The sequence below is a fragment of the Salvelinus sp. IW2-2015 genome, linkage group LG18, assembly GCF_002910315.2.
Source record: "Salvelinus sp. IW2-2015 linkage group LG18, ASM291031v2, whole genome shotgun sequence".
Lineage (NCBI taxonomy): Eukaryota > Metazoa > Chordata > Actinopteri > Salmoniformes > Salmonidae > Salvelinus > Salvelinus sp. IW2-2015.
Window position 1 is genome coordinate 33,877,122 of NC_036858.1, and position 22,107 is coordinate 33,899,228.

A 22,107-nucleotide genomic window follows, 5' to 3' on the forward strand; every position below is an offset into this window, starting at 1 on the left:
AGCTTAAGAATGGTGGAGCGATGGAGAGCTCTTATGCTGTTCAGTTTAATTTGAGTCTGAAGGAGTTTCCCATCAACACTGATTGTTTTAGAGTGTGTTAAATGCACGAGGCCAAGCGCCTGTGATATGACCTATGATGAATGATGGAGTATTATATTTTTAAAAGGACCAAAGCCCTCGGTTTCGGGGGGAACAGGAAAGCACCAATTTCATGTCATTTTACAGTTGCAATCACATGGGGTAATTGCGTTCGCTTTAATATCCCAATGTAAATAGAGGCTAAGAGTATTTATACAGATCGTCTGGACCAGCGTGTTAAGAAAAGCTGAGGCGATTCATCAAACACAAGGGGAAGCGCCATATTGCTCCCTCTTACTACTGAAAACAAACACTAGCATTTAGTCACAGTGAGAGAGATTCTCAATTAATCCTTGACCTGGATGAAGAAAATGTGTTGGTGATTTATTTGTCTTAAAATACCCTTTTCATATATAGGCAGTGATTTAAAACGTAACTTGATCAATTACCTCCAGTGCTATTCCTTACATGAAAGTTCACTTGCAGGTTCATGGAGACCTGTGTGGTAGCGCTATTGTGTCTCTACTGTATAGCTGAGTGCTTCTAGTATGAATAGCTAACGCATTTCAAGTGGAGAGGTTTGACACCACAGTACATAATGGCACTTAACTTCCAAAAGGATTCCAACCACAACTCAAACCTCCACTAAATAATTTGGGAAGTGTCCTTCCTTCGTTGACGTAATGAAAGCAGAAGTGACAGGAACACCTACCCTGTGAAACGTGCATCTATTTTTATCATACGAAATAGCTATCAACTTCATCCTTGTGTAATAGCTAACAATTTCATAATTAAGTCGTTACTTTTGACTTGACTGGAAATCAGCCATGAACTTTTCATCAAGTGTGCAAAGCAGCCGCCCAGGTGTGAGTGTTTCTCCGGGAAACCCACAGAGCCCAGTCCTCCCAAGCCTGCCTTTCTGTCTCTGGCTATCCCTGGCCCTGGTCTGGCTATCCATCCCTGCTTGGCTGCTGCTGACCAATCAATCACTGCCATGGCCCATAGCTGGGCATCGACCTTCCTCCCCCCACTCAGCACCAGGACGCAGCTGTCGCAGCTACGCCCAATTTTAGCCCCATTCCCAAGATGTTCCATACATCCTGCCCTCCCACAGGACCTGGGCTAAGACCAGCAGGTAAGCCGAGAGATGCTAGGCTAACGCTGACATGGCTAAGGGTCCCTGAGTATTGGCAGGATACAAGGGAGACAGGGAAGACGTGCTCTCAGACATCCGAAAGCTTCTTAGTTGTCAAATAGAGACACGGTGGAGGGGTTTGGGAGTGGAAAACACGCCTGGTCTCCTGATTTAGCAAGTACCTTTAAACACTCCTCAGTGGTCCTATGATTCATATTTTCCAAGGAGTTGACTTTAAGTTGAAGGCATAATAACATTCACACCCCTGTGTAAATGTACTATTCATAATGTCAAGACCACTTGATATTTCACTGAGCTGAACCACTAAAATGCTTAGCAGCTGATAGCAGCTGTAATTGATGTCCTGTAGCACTAAATGGAGACTCACTTAAAATGTACATTTGAATAAGGATAACTGACTAACTGACGAATATCCACCGTTTTTCCACCCCCACAAACAACGCAAGTAAGAGCGACTATAATGACCACGTTTAACTAATTGCCTTGATATGCTCAATGATATGCCTTCAAAACCATCATGTCGCCGCTCTTTACAAGGTCTCTGCAAACACACCACACAGCAGCACCAAAAGGGTGCATTTAGGCAAGATTAGGTGCTATCAAACAGAGATATCACTGTACGTTTAAGGACATACATATACCCATTGCACACAACAAAAAAACACTCCCAAACACAAAAACACAGTCACTTTACCACTCTCTGCATGGTCACACAAGGTATCAGCTCTACTTACAGGGGGTCCTGCAAAAGAGAGAGAGAGAGAGATTCAATTAGTCATTCAGTATAGGAAAACATTGATCAGGTCATGACAGAAATTGAGTTAGGACAATGTGAGATGGAAAGTTTGAAATGTTCTTCAGTTCAGTTTACGGTGGTGGTCTGCTTTGGATTTGTTCTGTACCGGTACAATGCGTCACCTCGACAACCTTCCTGCCTTTGAGTTATAGAACAGTCAAAATCATGACTCAAAACATCTCTGTTGCTGTTAGGAGAAGAGGTTTTTCACCACTTCCATCTACAAAGCACAAATCACAAAGGTGCCGGCTCCGTGAAAGTATAGAAGACTTTATTAGTCCAGTGATAAGGGGAGTTCTTCCAAACCATCATGACCCACCCCACTGGGCACCCACTGGCTGAATCAACATTGTTTCCACATCAATTCAATGAAATTACACTGAACCAACGTGGAATAGACGTTGAATTGACGTCTTGTGCCCAGAGGGACAGCTTCTGCCTCGCTCATGCTCTTTGTCTTTGTCCCTAACCACCTTCAGAGACACAGAAGGGACTACTGGGCCCGTATTCGCAAAAGCGTCTCAGAGTGGGAGTGCTGATCTAGGATCAGTCCGTAAAAATCTTGTTTATTATGATCTAAAAGGTCAAACTGATCCTAGATCAGCACTCTTGAGACAACTTGTGAATACGCTGAGCATATAGGCAGGTCATATTTCACATCAAGAAATTTGGTGCATAAAAGTACTCATTTTGGGAGCCGGACTCTCCCTCAGCCCTCCCATGAGACGGTCCTTCCTGGCCTTGAGACCTTTCCCCTCCCTGGTAGTGTTGGAAATAGTCTGCCTAGCAATTTCTGGATTGATGAGAACAGGGATGCAGAGAGGGAAACTCGGGCCAGGGAGATGCCAGATGACACTACACCGCCTGTAGCATGAGACTGAGCCCAACGCCAAACCGGTGTCGCTCCTCAAGAGCTTCCTCCACACCCAGCTGAGATTAATGCACTACTTATTGCATTTACTTTTTCCATTGTGGAGAGACCATCCACACAGACGTGACATTACAGGCAGTTTTCCAGGACCCAGATGAAGTCTTCTCCTGGAACAAGAAGCACTTTCAATGGAGTATCTCTTCTCAGCATGCTTACTGAATCCTGGAAACTAGTTCTTTAAAAATGATTCCCTGAATCAACATTTTATTTCACTCCTACGATGGACTCCATGAGCTGTATTACAGATCACAATACCAGAAGTGATGAGATACTAATGGAATCAATCCTTTCTATAAGTAGAACAACTGATAGTTGAAGTTCTATAAAGAACAACCCTGATGGGTTACATAAAACTTTAAAACTCTCATCAGGAACACAAGGCAGGTACAGAGGCAATACTCCAGCAGTACTCAAAGCGTAGGAGCAGGTATATGTCTTACATTATGAGCACACCTTCCTCTGGCCGTTTAGAGGGATCATCAGAAAGACCTCAGTCACCAGACAGAATCAATTACCGCAAAATCAAGACCGGGTCAACCAAGGTAGGGTCACACAAGATGGCATCACATCAATCACAGAACAGTGAGGAAAATTACTGATGACAAATCACTTCCCTTAACGTCACATCAAATCACCAGCATTAGCTTCTCAATGGCTTATTTTGTCTGGTCCTAGTTTAGGACTCTATGAGTAAAAAAGACGGCTGTCAGGCCAATTTGTTCAGGGGGGAATATTCCCATTAACAATCAAGCCAAGCAGTGGAACTGGATAATTTATTTTGGATCATACGGGTTTTCCAGACGGTTTGCATTAAAAACAACGTGAAAAATGGGAATGGAAGTAAGCACATGATGGTTTCTCTGTTAAATGGTCTGTAGCTGGACAAGTAGTCTGCTCAGTGAGGAGGAGTAAAAAACCCGTGGGCTCAGGACACCGAGAACCCCATGGAGCCACACCGTAATGAAGGAGGACAGAGTCTGAAGGTCACTCTTAATACATACTTATTATACTGCAAGAAGCTGTCATAGACATTAGAGAAACAGCCCTGAAAGGAATTACTCTCTAAACGGACAGAGGGAGACTGTCAGGCCACTCCTACAGACCTGTGATCATTCTGACATGAGCAATAACATCCAGGAAAAACAGATGATGCAATCAGGGATGACAAAACCTTCCCTTTGAGGGTTGCATTATTTTTCCTTTTCTGTTTTTCTAGCAATTTCTAGCATTTTCCTAAGCTTCTGCTTACTGGGAAGGCGCTATTTTGGACTCGACCCTATAGTAAAGACTATAGTACAAGCAAATGTCAAATCTGAGTGGGTCAAACCCACAGGAGATGTCTGGTTCCAACCAGAATGGGCAGTGAATGTGTTCCTTTCAGATACGTTTTACTTTCACTTCATCACAATATACAGAATCAAAACACTAAACTTAATTCCAAAAAACCCCACTAAACTCAATTCTGAAAACCCCCCCCACTAAACTCAATTCCTAAAAAAACAACTCAATTCCTAAAAAAACAACTAAATTCGACCAAAAAAACACCCATACACGTATTAAATTGCTTTCTCAAATAAGGTAATTGTCAGAGTTGCCATATAACAGGAGATGACTGATTCCATTGAATGTATTATGTTTATGATGTTTCTTCACCTGTTCCATTACAGGCCTACAGTCTAATGCAGAGTGGAGGGCAGGTACAGTACAGTAAACCTACCTGGATCCCCATTGTGACCTCTCTTTCCCCTCGACCCAGGAGGCCCTGGTTGAAAAACAACCAGCAGTTAGTTGCACTCCACACCCACTTCAGCAATACCCATTTACCCAGGCTGGGCCTACTCGTACCAAGCCAACATCTTCACATATTGCACAGTCATTCTAGATCTGTGCTGACTGTGTATTTGCAGCTCTGAATGTCCTGGAAAGGGATCTTGGCAGCTTATGAAACTAGAAACTAGAGAAACTGTGCTGAGCTATGTGTGGAAGTGCTGGCCAGCCTTCAATATGCAGCCCAAAAATTTATAATTAAATTTTAAAAAGCCAGAAACTAAGCATTGGGTTGCAAGCTCATGTACAGCGCTAAGAGACGGGGTGCTCGCCAAAAAACGCCCACCCTGCTCACCGCAGGCTGAGTCACTGATGGGCGGAGAAAACATTTTGGGGTGCTCCAATAATTCTTGTGGGGGTGAGCAGCTCCAGAAGCGAAAGCCTAAACCCCTTGCACGTAAGCACGGGGAAGCAAGCATGGACTCAGATTCCAACAGCATTCTGGGCTCGCCATCACATCCTGTTGGCTAGGCCAGCAGGCCGCTCTGGGACATCTATAGACAACCTTGGTCCAAAGGCACGTTGGGAGGCATGGCGTTGCAAAAATAGCTCATGTGATGGCGCCCACAAGACTCCAGTTGTACAATGCAAGGGCCATGAAGCCAAAGCTTTACACTCTACGGGGCAAAGGCGACACACTCAACACGTATACAGACACACATAAAATAGGAAGTTGTTTTGACGCATTTATATCGAGCATGCCAAACGCCGAGCTCCTCCTCAGTCGGACAAAATGCTGTCCAAGTACCACTCACACCTGCTGTCCTTCTTATGTAAGGACCTGAGCTGGTGACAGTCGGAAATGGAGGTCTAATGTTGCCTGCCACACATGCAAACTCTTGGGCGTGTCCCCCTCCCTCACCACTGATAATAATTCAGAGGGCAAGCATCTACCCAACACTGAGCTTAAGTTTGAGCGATAGTTACACTACGTGGTTAAAAGTATGTGGAACATTTCGTTACAAAATCATGGCATTAATATGGAGTTGGTCCCTCCTTTGCTGCTCCAAAGAACTGAGGACAGACAAAAAAATTTGCAGCACTCGGCGGTCCTGTTCTGTGAGCTTGTGTGGTCACTATTTTGAAGGGGTGTTCACATACATTTGGCCATGTAGTGTATGTCTGTTTCGAACTCCACAACAGCATCACCTCCTCATACAACACCAATAACCCAAACTTTTTTTGTGTGTGAACAGTAAATTGAGCACTTTATCCTGGCTTTTTTTTAATAACCATCGACACTAACTCAAAACATCAAAAAGGCTGTCATTTCCTTGGATTGATGCTAAATTCACATGACCTTTTGAGTCGGTTGAGTACACTGGATCAGAGGCCTTATGGGTTACCATCTTAAGACGATCCGTGTCCTGCGATATAGATCCAGGAATAACCTATGGAATTTCAGTGCTGAAAATACCCTCCCAACCCCCTCTTCCTGAGCCAATCTCCTGGATTCCGTGCTTCTCCAATTCCCCTTCTAAACACACACTAGTGGCCGGCACAAATGTGAAATGTACTGTAGGGGTAGTGGAGAGTTCCCAATACACTAGACCAGACAGGGGAAACCACAGGGTTATATGGAAAAGGCTACAGTGTGCTGTGCCAGAACACAAGCAAGACAGAGCCAGAACCCAGGGGTCACTCTCATTGGACATTTTTAGGTTGACAACCATGCAGCGTTCAAAAAGTCTGCTTTGTGATGTGGTAAGTCTGGAGCCATGCTATTGAATGGAATGCAGCGGCGCTAGTGCTGACATAGAACACGCTTGTTCTCTTCCTGTTGTTGAGATTCGTAAAGCCAGTATCTAAAAGCAGCTTTGGGTTGGTTGGTTGGCATTTGTATTGAAAATCGCATGGGACAGGTTGTTGCCGGTAGTGGTGATGGAGAGCCAGTAGGGGGCACTACTTTCAATAGCCAATAGTACAACAGGGTCTGTGCAACAGCCAGGTGATAATTTAACGATGCTATTTTAGGCAGAAAATGATAAAATGTTCATTATCAACAGAACTTGCTCTACCACGAGCACTAAAGGGCATAAACCGCATAGAACTATAGTGCTCATACTACGAAACGTTTAAAAAAAAAAATCTAATAATAATTTTGAGGGGAAACGAATACTTTGCAATAACAATCAATTGATTTTGCTCTCTGCCAATTTCCTTTTTGCACATAAAGGATTTTCAGTTGCAGTTGTTCAAGCATAGGGCAGGATTTACTGTCATTAACCAGGTCTCCATCCAACCTTTTCATGTGAGTAAAGTACATGTTGGATAAAAAATGTCACACCAGGCCTAATGGAAACAGCTAAATCGTCGGTAAACTTTTTAAATGTCGACAAAACAAAATACATTAGACAAGGTGGGATCTTTTTGAGTCTGTAAAATGTATTATGCGAGCAATGGCGGCGGAAACGCCTTTATGCGCAAATATTGATATAATAACCATCATATCGAAGTAAACTTGGAGTCACACGATTATATGTTGAGTGGTCCTCCCACTACGACTCGGGAAAGCATGCAGTTTATTAGGCTATAGATGAAATACATTATGATGAATTTCAAAGGGCGGTGAAAGTGCACGGTGATGAGCTTGATGCTGCTTTCCAATAAATAAAGAGGGTCTTATTCTGGTGACATGATGATCGATGCTTGGCTGCCGTTTGACAAATAATCTTGCTCTTTTGTTTATTATAGGATTCTCATCATGTAGATAAACTACCCACACTGTATCTGAGAGCTTTTGGCTAGATCGCACGTGCAAAGACCAGAGAGGGCACATTCATTATATAACAAAACATGTTTTGTGACATAAGGATCTGTAGAGTTGAAAATGTGATAAAACCCTTTTACTTGTAATTTTTATTTGGTACATGGAAATTTAATCGCAAAAGATATTTTTATGTGCACTACTTCATCATGCCCAGTTTTTTTTTTCACGCAAAAAACAGATTTTAGAATATTTGTATGGAAATCTGTCACCAATTGGATGGAAACCTAGCTACTGAGAGAAAAACCTCCTCTTCTTATTGAAATCTGGAAAAATCATAACCAAATAAAAATATGACTACAGTATATGACTGGTCCAAAAGGCGAGGGAGATTAGTTCTTTGAAAGAATGGGATAGGCCTCTCCCTGCACCTCTGCCGTCCACAGGGAACCAATAAAGATTAACAACGGCCCTATCAGGTTCCCAGCGCTCCACAAAAATGTCACGTCTAGACAAATCAGCAGTTCATCACACACCCCTTCCTCTGCTCATTTCAACTGGTCCTGGGGAGAGAGTCCTTGTGAAAAGACAGCATGTCTAGAACAGTAGACAGCTAGCCAGAGGGAGCCTATGCTAACCACAGAGATCCAATGCAGAGGTTCCCCGATCCTCTCAGTGTACCCAAAGGTAACAGTTCACAGACCAGTTCACAAGGAGCCCTTGTAGGTTTGCTGCCTTGTTAAACATGACTCATAGTTTTAAAGGCGCTAGTGATTTTTTTGGGGGGGCTCATGAGCCGCTGATGTCATGATATGAGAAAATGTCACAGTGAAAAGAGGGGAGGCCAACGTTCATGAAAAGACGTTCTCTACTACCGCTGAGAGGCAACCGTTAAACCCCACGAGTGAAATTGCTTTGGTCGTCAAACAAAAGCAGAATATTGTGTATACCTTTCAGTGGAACACAAAACATACACATCCAGACACATTGTCTAGGTGTCATTTAGCTTGGATAAGCTTGTTCATGGCGAAGAGGTGGGTGTCGATGCATGACAAACTCTGGCTCCATTAGTTAGTTACCATGGGATGTGGAGGCCATGGGAAAAGAGCTTTAGGTAAAGAGCCAATAAACTAAGGGGGAGTGGGTGCGCCACATGCTGTACACGAATCAAATGCCCTCGACTGTCGCCTTCCATGGTTTACATACTGTACTAGCTTCAGAGGCCATGTGCAGAGGGAAGTGACCACATTGAACAGATAAATGTAAACACACTGCAATACCAGATCGGGAGAAAATCATTAAATGCTGTGTAAGTAAATCATCAATGTAATAAGCATTACTTTATGTTGCAGGTTATCCGTGCTGGATAACACCAATCAGAAGACCTGCCTTTCACTTTCTGCACACAAATAAAACATCTCTGTTCAGCCTTTCACAACCCGATCCCATCCTGTTTCTGTTTTGTACCATTCCTGGAATGTCTGAAAGAGAGAAAATGGGTTGAGACTGAAATATTTTTTCCAAACAACTGTTGGACCACAGAACGTCACTAAGCCCTGAGATTAAATAATTACGCAGTGCCTCTTACAGCAGATCACCACAAAGACGGCATTGTGGTTGCGCCAGAAAAGCCACCATTAACCTGACTTTACCATTATTCTCCCTAATTGCTCTCGGGCGGGAGAGGCACACATTTAAAAGTTGAACAGCCCTCCAGACTGGGCAGAAGAAAGGCTTCCTCTTCCACTCCATTGCAGTAAGTGGTTTAATGGAGGGGTGCATAAATCTCCCTTTGTTTTTAGCAACTGACATATTTTCCTCTATTTAAATCATGGATGTGAAACAGCAACAATTGAATTGTGGCTCCAGTGGAATCCAGTCCCAATGATAGGTTCTGGAGCAGAATCTATTTGAACACCCTCAGTTCGCTGTACTCGTCGCTTTTAAGCGTGTGCATGCAGTATATTAACGAGTTTGCATGTCCAGTGATAAAATATACTATAAATGTAGGCTGCTGTACATTATAAGGAGCAGCAGTAATGTTGGTGTTCCCATGTCACAAAAACGTTACCCAGAGCATTTGAAACATACAGTTTAAACTATATCATTCGAAAAATGAGGTTAAACAGCAGTGCTGCAGGATACTAGGTTACATTTTCCTGAATTGCTCATTCACATAATCATTGGAAATGCACTGTCAGGCCTTTGGAACTGGGCTTTGGTTTTAACCCAATGAGTCCCACTGTAACGCTGGCGTGATTTAGGACTTCTAACCCCTTTTATACATAGAGCAGTGTTTGTGAGACAAGGGTGGATCCCGAAAGGGCCCGGGGCCGGGTCTTTTTTACAAAAACGTCTGTTGAGTCCGAAATAGTTTGAGTTACAAACTAAAGCTACACAAGAGTCGTTATTACTAACAAACTATCATGGTCCAAACAGACCAAGACAGTCGTGAAGAGAGCACGACAACACCTATTCCCCCTCAGGAGACTGAAAAGATTTGGCATGGGTCCTTAGATCCTCAAAAAGTTCTACAGCTGCACCATCGAGAGCATCCTGACTAGTTGCATCACCACTTGGTATGGTAACTGTTCGGCATCTGACCACAAGGCGCTACAGAGGGTAGTGAGTACCACCCAGTATATCACTGGAGCCAAGCTTCCTGGTTACAGGACCTCTATACCAGGCGGTGTCAGAGGAAGGCACTAAAAATGGTCAAAGACTCCAGCCACCCTAGTCATAGACTGTTCTCTCTGCTACCGCATGGCAAGCTTTACACTCGGCGCCAAGTCAAGGTCCAAATAGTTCCTTAACAGCTTCTACCCCCAAGCCATAAGACTGCTAAACAGTTAATCAAATGGCTACCCAGACTATTTGCATTGACCCCCTTTAATACGCTGCTGCTACTCGCTGTTTACTATCTATGCATAGTCACTTTACCCCTACCTACATGTACATATTACCTCAATTACCTCGACTAACCTGTACGCCCGCACATAAAAAAAAAATCTGCATTGTTGGGTAAGGAAGCATTGTAAGTAAGCATTTCACAGTAAGGTCTACACCTATTGTATTCGGCGCATGTGACAAATACAAATTGGATTTGAAGGTAAGGGTTTTTTTCTACATAGAAATTCATAGGAAATCCCATGACATAGTGTCTATAATACAGCACATTACTCAACACTAGTGAGACTCATTTTGCCTGGTAGGCCTAGAGTACATCGGAAAATATTTTTGTCAATGATGTGACTCTCCGCCAATAATTACATTTAGAGGATTGGAGGACTCTAAATTAATATCTAAAGGGGCATTTTCCGTTAGATATTCTCACAGATCCTAAGGGGCTTTTATATACTGTAGTTGCTGTTACAAATTCCAAACACCTCACAGTCACTAACTAGTTGGATATTATTTTCCCACAGAGCAACAATATCTGTACTTACCGCATTGACATAAATTCATTTTTATCAGGTTTCTGCTTTGGCGGACATTACATTTTAATTGACATTTGTCAATAAAACGAATGAATGCAACTGTTTGTTAAATTGTTTTGGTAAACCACTTCACTGTGAGGAAATATATGAAGATAAATGAAAGTCAGATAAATGAAAAGCTGATTTGTGCTTGGACTAATAGGGTTAATTAGGGGTCACCCTGTCTCCTATTTCATTAACTTGGGGTGGCAGGTAGCCTAGTGATTAGAGCGTTGGACTAGTAACCAAAATGTTGCAAGATCGATTCCCCGAGCTCACAAGGTAAAAAATCTGTTGTTCTGCCCCTGAACAAGACAGTTAACCCAGGCCGTCATTGAAAATAAGAATTTGTTCTTAACTATCTTGCCTAGTTAAAGAAAAAAGTTAAAGGGATCATTTTGGCAATGAGGCCTTTTTTGTGTGTATATATACAGTACCAGTCAAAAGTTTGGACACGCCTACTCATTCAAGGGTTTTTCTTTATTTGTACTATTTTCTACATTGTAGAATAATAGTGAAGACATCAAAACTATGAAATAACACAGATGGAATCATGTAGTAACCAAAAGTGTTAAAAAATCAGAATATATTTTAGATTCTTCAAAGTAACCACCTTGTTGATAACTTTGTACACTCTTGTCATTCTCTCAACCAGCTTCATGAGGTAGTCACCTGGAATGCATTACAATTAACAGATGTGTCTTGTTAAAAGTTAATTTGTGGAATTTATTTCCTTCTTAATGCGAATTGAGCCAATCAGTTGTGTTGTGACAAGGTAGGGGTGGTATACAGAAGATAGCCCTATTTCGTAAAAGACCAAGTCCATATAATTGTTTTACTTTTACCCCTTTTTCTCCCCAATTTCGTGATATCCAATTGCTAGTTACAGTCTTGTCCCATCAATGTAACTTCCTTACGGACTCGGGAGAGGCGAAGGTTGAGGGCCTTGCATCCTCCGAAACATGACCCTGCCAAGCCGCACTGCTTCTTGACACACTGCTCGCTTAACCCGGAAGCCAGTCGCACCAATGTGTCGGAGGAAACTGCCAACCGAAGTCAGCTTGCAGGCACCCGGCCCGCCACAAGGAGTCGCTAGAGCACAATGGGACAAGGAAATCCCGGCCAGTCAAACCCTCCCCTAAACCAGACGATGCTGGGCCAATTGTGCGCCGCTTCATGGGTCTCCCGGTCACGGCCGGCTGTGACACAGCCTGAGATCGGACTCGGGGCTGTAGTGACGCCTCAAGCACTGTGATGAAAGTGCCTTAGACTGCTGCGCCACTAGGGAGAGAAAAAGGCCCTTATATACTTCAGAAAAGTCAGATGATGTCATGGATCCAAGTTTTATGTATCTGTGTCCAGTATGAAGAAAGTTAGAGGTCATTTTACGAGCCAGTGCTCTAACGCTACTGGAAGTCTACAGGAACAGCTAACCTTAGTTAGCAATTGCTTTAGTTAGCAACTTCCGTCAAACTGCATGCAAATAATATCCACGAGTTATCCACGAGTTTATCACACTATGGGGAAGTAGATAAAGGGCCTCATTGTCAAAATCCCGAACTATCCCTTTGGTAGTGGGTTTGCGTTCAAATTGCAAGTTTCATTCAGGCTGGCATGGTTCGCTTTTGTACGGATTTAACTGTTGTTGGACTTTAAGGCCATGAATTAAAAGCACACAAAAGAGACACAGGGGGAAAAAACTATTTGACTTCACTGCCAGACAAGGAGGCCTTTGAACAGACAGGAATGCCAATGGAGAGGTAGAGGGCAGCTGGTCTCCAACATTCAACCTTTTCAAAACACCACATCTACTGGTCTGCAGTTCATCTCACAAATAAATCCATGATTAAAAGGAGGAAGAATGTATTAACACCTGCCAGATCTGGCAAACGCTAAAGTAATTAGACTACATCTCACTATAAAACTGGGAGGGATCGCGGGAAAATGGGAAAATCCACAGAGCAAATACGTCCTGGGTTTCAGGAGTTTTTACCAGCAAACTCCGGAAAAGCCTCCTCAACGCCTTCTCAAGGATGCTCCCACTGTAACCCTAGAGAGCCCTACTGTAGCTGTTAAATAGCCTTCACAAGTCCAAGGGCCTCTGTCATGAAAACCAATATGTCATGCACTGCGCACTTCCTAAGCTGTTCGTCATCAGCCAAAGGAAACAACCAAGTGGAGTGATTTGAATGCGTGGCTGCTACATTTCATTTGCTTATGTTTAAAATCATCAGGAGTCATTTGGACATATCCTGTGGTTTTTGGACCGGGGCCCGAAGCGGCGCGTGGGTTTAGTGTTGTCAGAGGTGGAGAGTTCTGTCTGCTGGGGTCTAATCGGAGGGATCTGGCCTTGGTACAGCTAAATACAATGCTTAGCAGAAAATGAATGGAGCAAACAACCTATGATAGATGATAGGGAAACTATGTGTTAGGGCTCTAATGATTTCCTGTTGTCTGATGGAGCAATTGCGATTGGATTATTTACCATGCCCACTTCCCCAAATAAAAGGCTACGGTCTTGATATCATCTCGGAAAGCTTAACTCAATCTGTCTTAACGGTTTGCCACCTAAAGGTTACCTCAATACCAGTACCTACATTTGGATTAGTAACAATGACATTCATTTACAGTACCTCCTCTCTTACAGCCTCTAATAATAGCCCTGGCATGTGTGTATGGTGGGCCATAGAGCACACGACTGTTAGCTACTGCACGTAGCTACTGTGTTAGCTACTGCACAGACAGGAGACGTCACCGAGGGGAAACCCCACCACTTCTTGACCTACGAACACATTATTTACCCAAGACAAATGGCAATGTGGGTAAGGTTAAAACAACATCTTTACAACGAGGGGCTAAAAAGTCCACCATTGACATTGGAAAACCTGTGCTTGTGCTAAAACGCATTGTGCAAGCTAGCATTCCTTCCTTCAACCTTTCAGGGCTAATGTATATGCATATCCGCTGACGACCTTGCTGAGAGACTGATCTGAGAGACGCTCTAGGCGTGTGTTATTGTTTTCAAAATCTGATGAATGAACCAACAGTTGACCCCTGTAAAAACAGACCTGCAAAAACAAACTAGGTGGAGTACAGTTAGTAAATCATGTCAACAGTTCGCCAAGATACATTACATGGCCAAAGGTATGTGGACATCTGCTCGTCGAACATCTTATTCCAAAATCATGGGCATTAATATGGAGTTGGTCCCCCCTTTTGCTGCTATAACAGCCTCCGATCTTCTGGGAAGGCTTTCCACTAGATGTTGGAACATCGCTGTGGGGACTTGCTTCCATTCAGCCACAAGAGCATTAGTGAAGTCGGGCACTGATGTTGGGAGATTAGGCCTTGCTCGCCAACGGTGTACCAATTCATCCCGAAGGTGTTCGATGGGGTTGAGATCAGGGCTCTGTGCAGGCCAGTCAAGTTCTTCCACACCGATCTCGACAAACCATTTCTGTATGGACCTCGCTTTGTGAACGGGGGCATTGTCATGCTGAAACAGGAAAGGGCCTTCCCCCAACTGTTGCCCCAAAGATGGAAGCACAGAATCGTCTAGAATTTCATCCTTGCTGTAGCATTAAGATTTCCCTTCACTGGAACTAAGGGGCCTCCTCATCCACCAAACTTTGCATTCGGGCAGGTAGCGTTCTGCTGGCATCCGCCAAACCTAGATTTCTCCATTGGACTGCCAAATGGTGAAGCATGATTCATCACTCCAGAGAATGTGTTTCCACTGTTCCAGAGTCCAATGGTGGCAAGCTTTACATCACTCCAGCCGACGCTTGGCATTGCGCATGGTGATCTTAGGCTTGTGTGAGGCTGCTCGGCCATGGAAATCTATTTCATGAAGCTCCCGACAAACAGTTATTGTGCTGACGTTACTTCCGGAGACAGTTTGCAACTCGGTAGGTAGTGAGTGTTGCAACCGAGGACAGAGAATTTTTATGCCCTCGGCGGTCCCGTTCTGTGAGCTTGTGTGGCCTACACCTTTTGCGTCTGAGCCATTGTTGCTCCTAGATGTTTCCACTTCAAAATAACAGCACTTATAGTTGACCGGCGCGGCTTTTGCAGGGCAGAAATTTGACGAACTGACTTGTTGGAAAGGTGGTATCCTATGACAGTGCCACGTTGAAAGTCACGGAGCTCTTCAGTAAGGCCATTCTACTACCAATGTTTGTCTGTGGAGATTATATGGCTGGGTGCTTGATTTTATACACCTGTCAGCAATGAGTGTGGCTGAAATAGCTGAACTCACAAATTTGAATGGGTGTCCACATACTTTAGTATATATCGTGTATATATAATTTCCCCTATATCTATGGCTTGGAATATTTTGTTATGCCTGCAAATGAGTGTTATGCAAACATTTAAGCTTACATGATGGATTTACTGCAAATAACCTTTGCTTGGCTCTGACCACAAAGGGTTGCTGCAGTTAGCATATTACAGTTCATGACATCAGTGGTCCATATATCTCAGTGTGCTGCTGACATATATCATAATTTGGCCAAAATCAAATAACAGCTTGACTTCTACATGGCAATTAGTCACATTCATAATCCCTCCAGCTCTTAAACTAACCAAAACAAACGTGTTATGTTCCCCCTTCCATAAGGACTTCTCTCATCTTTCACGGCTGTGTTAGACAAATGCATTTGGCCAGCTATGTCACACTGGTAATGTGAAAAAGCACAGATATCAGAACTCCCCTAGGACCACCGGGTTGGAGGCTCAGTCGCCACTTCAATTCATAACCAACCACTCGGCTGCCAAGTGCAAAAATTAGGTGCGATGTCGATTTGTGGAGCCAATACCTCTTCATATTGGGTTACCAGGAGAAAGAAGGGGGGGGGGGGGGGTCTTGCTGTGCTAGACGTCATTAAAACAGAAGCTCCAAGAGCATACATTGGTTGCATTGCTGAAATAAATAGGGAAGATCTTAATGTTTTAACCATGTGTGCTAAAGGATTGGCATTTGGCAAGATACAGACTACACCTTGAGTCGTGTTAAAAGGGGCTATCAAATTATTATTGCCTTTTGGATAACTTGAAGAACAGAGCCAGTGGCATAAACAATCCATAACCTTTTTTATTTCACCTTTATTTAACCAGGTAGGCCAGTTGAGAACAAGTTCTCATTTACAACTGCGACCTGGCCAAGATAAAGCAAAGCAGTGCGACAAAAAACAACAACACAGAGTTACACATGGAATAAACAAAAGTACAGTCAATAACACAATACAAAAATATATATACAGTGTGTGCAAATGGAGTAAGGAGGTAAGGCAATAAATAGGCCAATAGTAGCTGTAGTTTGCTCAAGTAATTACAATTTAGCAAATTAACACTGGAGTGATATATGTGCAGATGATGATGTGCAAGTAGAAATACTGGTGTGCAAAAGATTTAAAAAAGTAAATAAAAACAATATGGGGATGAGGTAGGTAGTTGGATTGGCTATTTACAGATGCAGCGATCGGTGAGCTGCTCAGATATCTGATGCTTAAAGTTAAAGAGGGAGATATAAGTCTCCAACTTCAGCGATTTTTATAATTCGTTCCAGTCATTGGCAGCAGAGAACTGTAATGTTGGCTTTGGGGATGACCAGTGAGATATACCAGCTGGAGCGCGTGCTACGGGTGGGTGTTGTTATGATGACCAGTGAGCTGAGATGAGGCGGAGCTTAACCTAGCAAAGACGTATAGATGACCTGGAGCCAGTGGGTCTAGCGACGAATATGTAACGAGGGCCAGCCGACGAGAGCATACGCAGTGGTGGGTGGTAGGGGCTTTGGTGACGAAACGGATGGCACTGTGATAGACTGAATCCAGTTTGCTGAGTAGAGTGTTGGAGGCTATTTTGTCAATGACATCGCCAAAATCGAGGATCGGTAGGATAGTCAGTTTTACGAGGGTATGTTGGCAGCATGAGTGACGGAGGCTTTGTTGCGAAATAGGAAGCCGATTCTAGATTTAATTTTGGATTGGAGATGCTTAATGTGAGTCTGGAAGGAGAGTTTACAGTCTAGCCAGACACCTAGGTATTTGTAGTTGTCCACATATTCTAAGTCAGAACCATCCAGAGTAGTGATGCTAGTCGGGTGGGTGGGTGCGGGCAGCGATCGGTTGCATTTAGTTTTACTAGCGTTTAAGAGCAGTTGGAGGCCACGGAAGGAGTGTCGTATGGCATTTAAGCTCGTTTGGAGGTTTATTAACATAGTGTCCACAGAAGGGCCAGATGTATACAGAATGGTGTCGTCTGCGTAGAGGTGGATCAGGGAATCACCCGCAGCAAGAGCGACATCATTGATATATACAGAGAAAAGAGTCGGCCCGAGAATTGAACCCTATGGTACCCCCATAGAGACTGCCAGAGATCTGGAAAACAGGTCCTCCGATTTGACACACTGAACTCTGTCTGAGAAGTAGTTGGTGAACCAGGCGAGGCAGTCATTTGAGAAGCCAAGGCTGTTGAGTCTGCCGATAAGAATACGGTGATTGACAGAGTCGAAAGCCTTGGCCAGTTCGATGAAGATGCCTGCACAGTACTGTCTTTTATTGATGGCGGTTATGATATCGTTTAGTACCTTGAGCGTGGCTGAGGTGCACCCGTGACCAGCTCGGAAACCGGATTGCACAGCAGAGAAGGTACGGTGGGATTCGAAATGGTCAGTGATCTGTTTGTTAACTTGGCTTTCAAAGACTTTAGAAAGGCAGGGCAGGATGGATATAGGTCTGTAACAGTTTGGGTCTTTAACCTATCAGCTTAAAGGGACCAAAACACAGCCTGGGTTTGATTATAAGAGGAACAACCCCGAATTGTAGGCCAATGAATCTGGAAAGGGAAAACATTGTATGAGCAAACAATATTTTACCTTGTCTTATCTCTACAGTGGCAAGAAAAAGTATGTGAACCCTTCGGATTTCTGCATAAATTGGTTGTAAAATTTGTCACAACATTAGACTATCACAGTGTGCTTAAACTAATAGCACAGAAACCAATTTATTTTTCTTGTCTATATTGAATACATCATTAAAACATTCACAGTGTAGGTTGGAAAAAGTATGTGAACCCCTAGGCTAATGACTTCTCCAAAAGCTAATTGGAGTCAGGAGTCAGCTAACCTGGAGTCCAATCAATGAGACGAGATTGGAGATGTTGGTTAGAGCTGCCCTTCCATTTAAAAAACACTCACAAAATTCACAAGAAGCATTGCCTGATGTGAACCATGTCTCCAACAAAAGAGATCTCAGAAGACCTAAGATTAAGAATTGTTGACTTGCATAAAGCTGGAAAGGGTTACAAAAGTATTTCTAAAAGCCTTGATGTTCATCAGTCCACGGTAAGACAAACTGTCTATAAATTAAAAAAGTTCAGCACTGTTGCTACGCTCCCTAGGAGGGGCCATCCTGCAAAGATGACTGCAAGAGCACAGCGCAGAATGCTCAATGAGGTTAAGAAGAATCCTAGAGTGTCAGCTAAAGACTTACAGAAATCTCTGGAACATGCTAACATCTCTGTTGACGAGTCTACAATACGTAAAACACTAAACAAGAATGGTGTTCATGGGAGGACACCACGGAAGAAAAAAAAAACATTGCTGCACGTCTGAAGTTCACAAAAGAGCACCTGGATGTTCCACAGCGCTACTGGCAAAATATTCTGTGGACAGATGAAACTAAAGTTGAGTTATTTGGAAGGAACACACAACACTATGTGTGGAGAAAAAAGCAGCACACCAGCATCAAAACCTCATCCCAACTGTAAAGTATGGTGGAGGGAGCATCATGGTTTGGGGCTGCTTTGCTGCCTCAGGGCCTGGACAGCTTGCTATCATCAACAGAAAAATGAATTCCCAAGTTTATCAATACATTTGCAGGAGAATGTCTGTCCACCAATTGAAGCTCAACAGTTTTGAAAGAGGAATGGTTCAAAATTCCTTCTGACCGCAACTACAGAAAACGTTTGGTTGAGGGTATTGCTGCCAAAGGAGGGTCAACCAGTTATTAAATCCAAGGGTTCACATACTTTTCCCACCCTGCACTGTGAATGTTTACACGGTGTGTTCAATAAAGATATGAAAATGTATAATTGCTTGTGTGTTATTAGTTTAAGCAGACTGTGTTTGTCTATTGTTGTGACTTAGATGAAGATCAGATCAAATAAAATATTATGACAAATGTATGCAGAAATCCAGGTAATTCCAAAGGGTTCACATACTTTTTCTTGCCACTTGGATATTTGAGCAGAAAAGACTGTCAGTGGTGATCAAGCTAACTGCCACTGACTGGGGTAGACTTCACATATAACAGAATGTATCCAGGCACTGATGCTGGAGTCCTTGAAGTGTTCCTGCAGCCCGGAGAACAGAAAGATGAGCTTGTGATTCTATCTAAACTCCTGCCGGGCCTATTTGCCTCACAGAAGAACCGCCGCGAAGCTTGAGTTTCAGACACTCTGAAATAACACCCTGTCTACAAACTGCCCTGTCTCTCTGATTTCAGAGGGGTTGGGTTAAATGCGGAAGACACATTTCAGTTGAATGCGTTCAGTTGTACAACTGACTAGGTATCCCCCTTTCCCTCTACCTCCCTCATTCCTACCTCATGCCTCACCTTATCTGAGACCCCTGAAAGTCAGAGAGGACCTAGAATTAGGAAAGCATCCAATGGTAAAGCCACAGGTATGCAGCCACATTTCTGTTGCAATGTCAGGAGCTGGGAAAAGTTCCATTGCACTAAGTCTGCTGTTTGTCATTAGCATGGGCACCTCAATGTGTTGGAAAATGTTGAACACTGAAACATTAGTCAAAGCAGCGGATCCTGTGGCCAAACAAATTAATCAAATACACTGAGCTGGGATGGCTGTAAACAATCTACTAACGTTTCAAAACAATGCAGCAACACCTCATTGAATCACTCTTAATTTGAGATGCGAAGTGTTGCGGAGTTTGAGACATAATCAGCGAGTGAATGAAAATAGGAACTGTGCAAAAAAAGGGGTCTAGTGTGGGTTCAGAGAAATAAAGAAATATGTCCTGTCTGTCTACGAATCACAATCTGGCTCAGTCACTCTGTATTTTTTCCATATATATCTATTTTTTTAATTAGTCCCGCTATATCATTGTTTTAACAAATTATGACGAAGCACACTTGTGGCAAGAAACTTCAGAAAAATGTGAAACTTGTCTGCCGAAGTTGGGACGTGTTCAGAATCATTCGTTTTTATCAGACTACAAAGCAACAAATGTGCTTTAGCTGTCACCCTGGCCAGGTATTAGCTACAATATCTAGCTACTTCCCTCTAAACTACTACAGGACAGCAGTGCTTGGCAAGCGGGACTCAGGACACACTGTGCCCCCGTGTTATTGTGTTTCCGGCATGCAGTGCCAACTCTCCCCATTGAGTAGTCAGTAGACTGTCATGGTGACATCCAGATGGCTACTACCAATATTACAAGTTATTTATTGTGTAGGCTGCTACCTTCCTCGAGATATAATCAAGTGGGATGGAACGAATTGGCCACGTTAGCTACCGCCAGTGACATGTGATACAGCTGCACGGTGAAGCAACTGCTGCCCAGTGGGAAGCAACAGTGGCCTCGATACAACATCGTTGCACTGGTCGTTCACACTGGCTTGTCGTTACGTTAGCTAATTGACATGTCATGGTGACATCCAGATTCCAGCTGGTGACCAATAAGTTATTTCTCCCATGCCCATCGAAATAAGCATCACTTTCTTTTACAAGTTTTAACTAGTGCCATGCTGCTGTTGTTGCCAGCTAGCCAGCATAAATTAGCTAGCTGGGAAGGGCTCATCAGGACGACTGACTGAACCGAATCGATTCGTCTCCACTCGACTCTCAGCTGCACGGCATACGTCATCAATTTGGGCACCAGGCCTGTCCATATAGCCTCTCCCGTGAGAAATATCAAAGCGTGTGTCCCAATTAATTGTTTATTTCTGTTCCCCCAAAACAGGATATCAAAAGTAAACACAGGCCTGTTGAAGAATGACATATCCACTGCAAAGACAAACAAAGTGAAAACCCAAATCACATGAAAGTATCGGGTTTCTTCCTTGAGAAGGTGGAAGCCTAAATGGGAAAAACAGACTTGGCCGCGAACACAAGCGTACGTCCAGCAGAGTGGAGTTATGACTGACAAGACATTCTCACATACCTTCAACTCACAACCCCCTTGAACCCCATTTCCCCCTTCCCTTCCTCCCTCCTCGCTTCCCCATTCAACCAGAAACAGAAGCTCTGAGATTTGTCTCTGAAAACTGAACAAGAAAACAAAAATAATCATGAACCATGCATAATGCTGCTTGTAAATTGTTACTGCTATGTGCACTGATCCCTACGGCTTAGTTAAGGACTGTTGCCGGGGACATGAGAACATTTTCTTCACCGCTCTCCGTTACATCTCTAAATAAACCTCTATACAACCACACTGGAGTAAAGGACCACAGTAATGATCTCTGAGCTGTGTGACAAAATAAAACTGACATTTTCAATGAGTAATATGGCTGGTGACCTGGTCAACATGAAGGGGGGTAGGATCCCCTAACTTTTCTTAAAACTTCTTAAAGCATTGTTGGTTAAGGGCTTGTAAGTAAGCATTTCACTGTTGTATTCGGCGCATGTGACAAATACAATTTGATTTGATTCGATTTTTGATTTGAAAAGGTGTCTGAAGAAATGATCCGGTTATTATTTGATTAAATATTTGAGGTGGGAAAAAAAATCTGAGTTTGAGGACTCAATTGAAATGGGATGGTAGTGTGTTCATACTTCTGAGCACGGCAGAATCTTTTTGAGTATCTCTGTGTTTGTCCTATATTTGCGTCACGTTGCCACGGGGATGCCAAAGGGGAGGCAGCATTCATTCTAAATCTGTAGAGATTTGGAGAAAGCTGAACATCTTGTCTCAGTCTCATCTGTCCCTGTCTGGCCGTAACTACAGACAACACTGACCAGAGTCAGTTCCCAGAACCTGCTCAGTCAACACAGACATTCACCACTCACTCTCACTCTTTTTCTCTCTTTCCAGATGTCTTCCCCTGCTACACAGAAGACAGACCTGCTGTGATCTTCAAGAGATGTCCTACACATCCACTGAATGCTCAG

General features: G+C 43.4%; 1 long non-coding RNA gene across 1 annotated transcript in view; it reads right to left on the reverse strand.

Moving 5' to 3' along the window:
* Positions 1–4,677: 4,677 nt before the first annotated feature.
* LOC139029155 (uncharacterized) overlaps positions 4,678–22,107 on the reverse strand; it is a 51,992-nt gene continuing 34,562 nt past the window's right edge. The window contains exon 3 of the long non-coding RNA XR_011481441.1: positions 4,678–4,723. This is a non-coding gene — a long non-coding RNA (uncharacterized lncRNA). The remainder of the gene's footprint in view (positions 4,724–22,107) is intronic.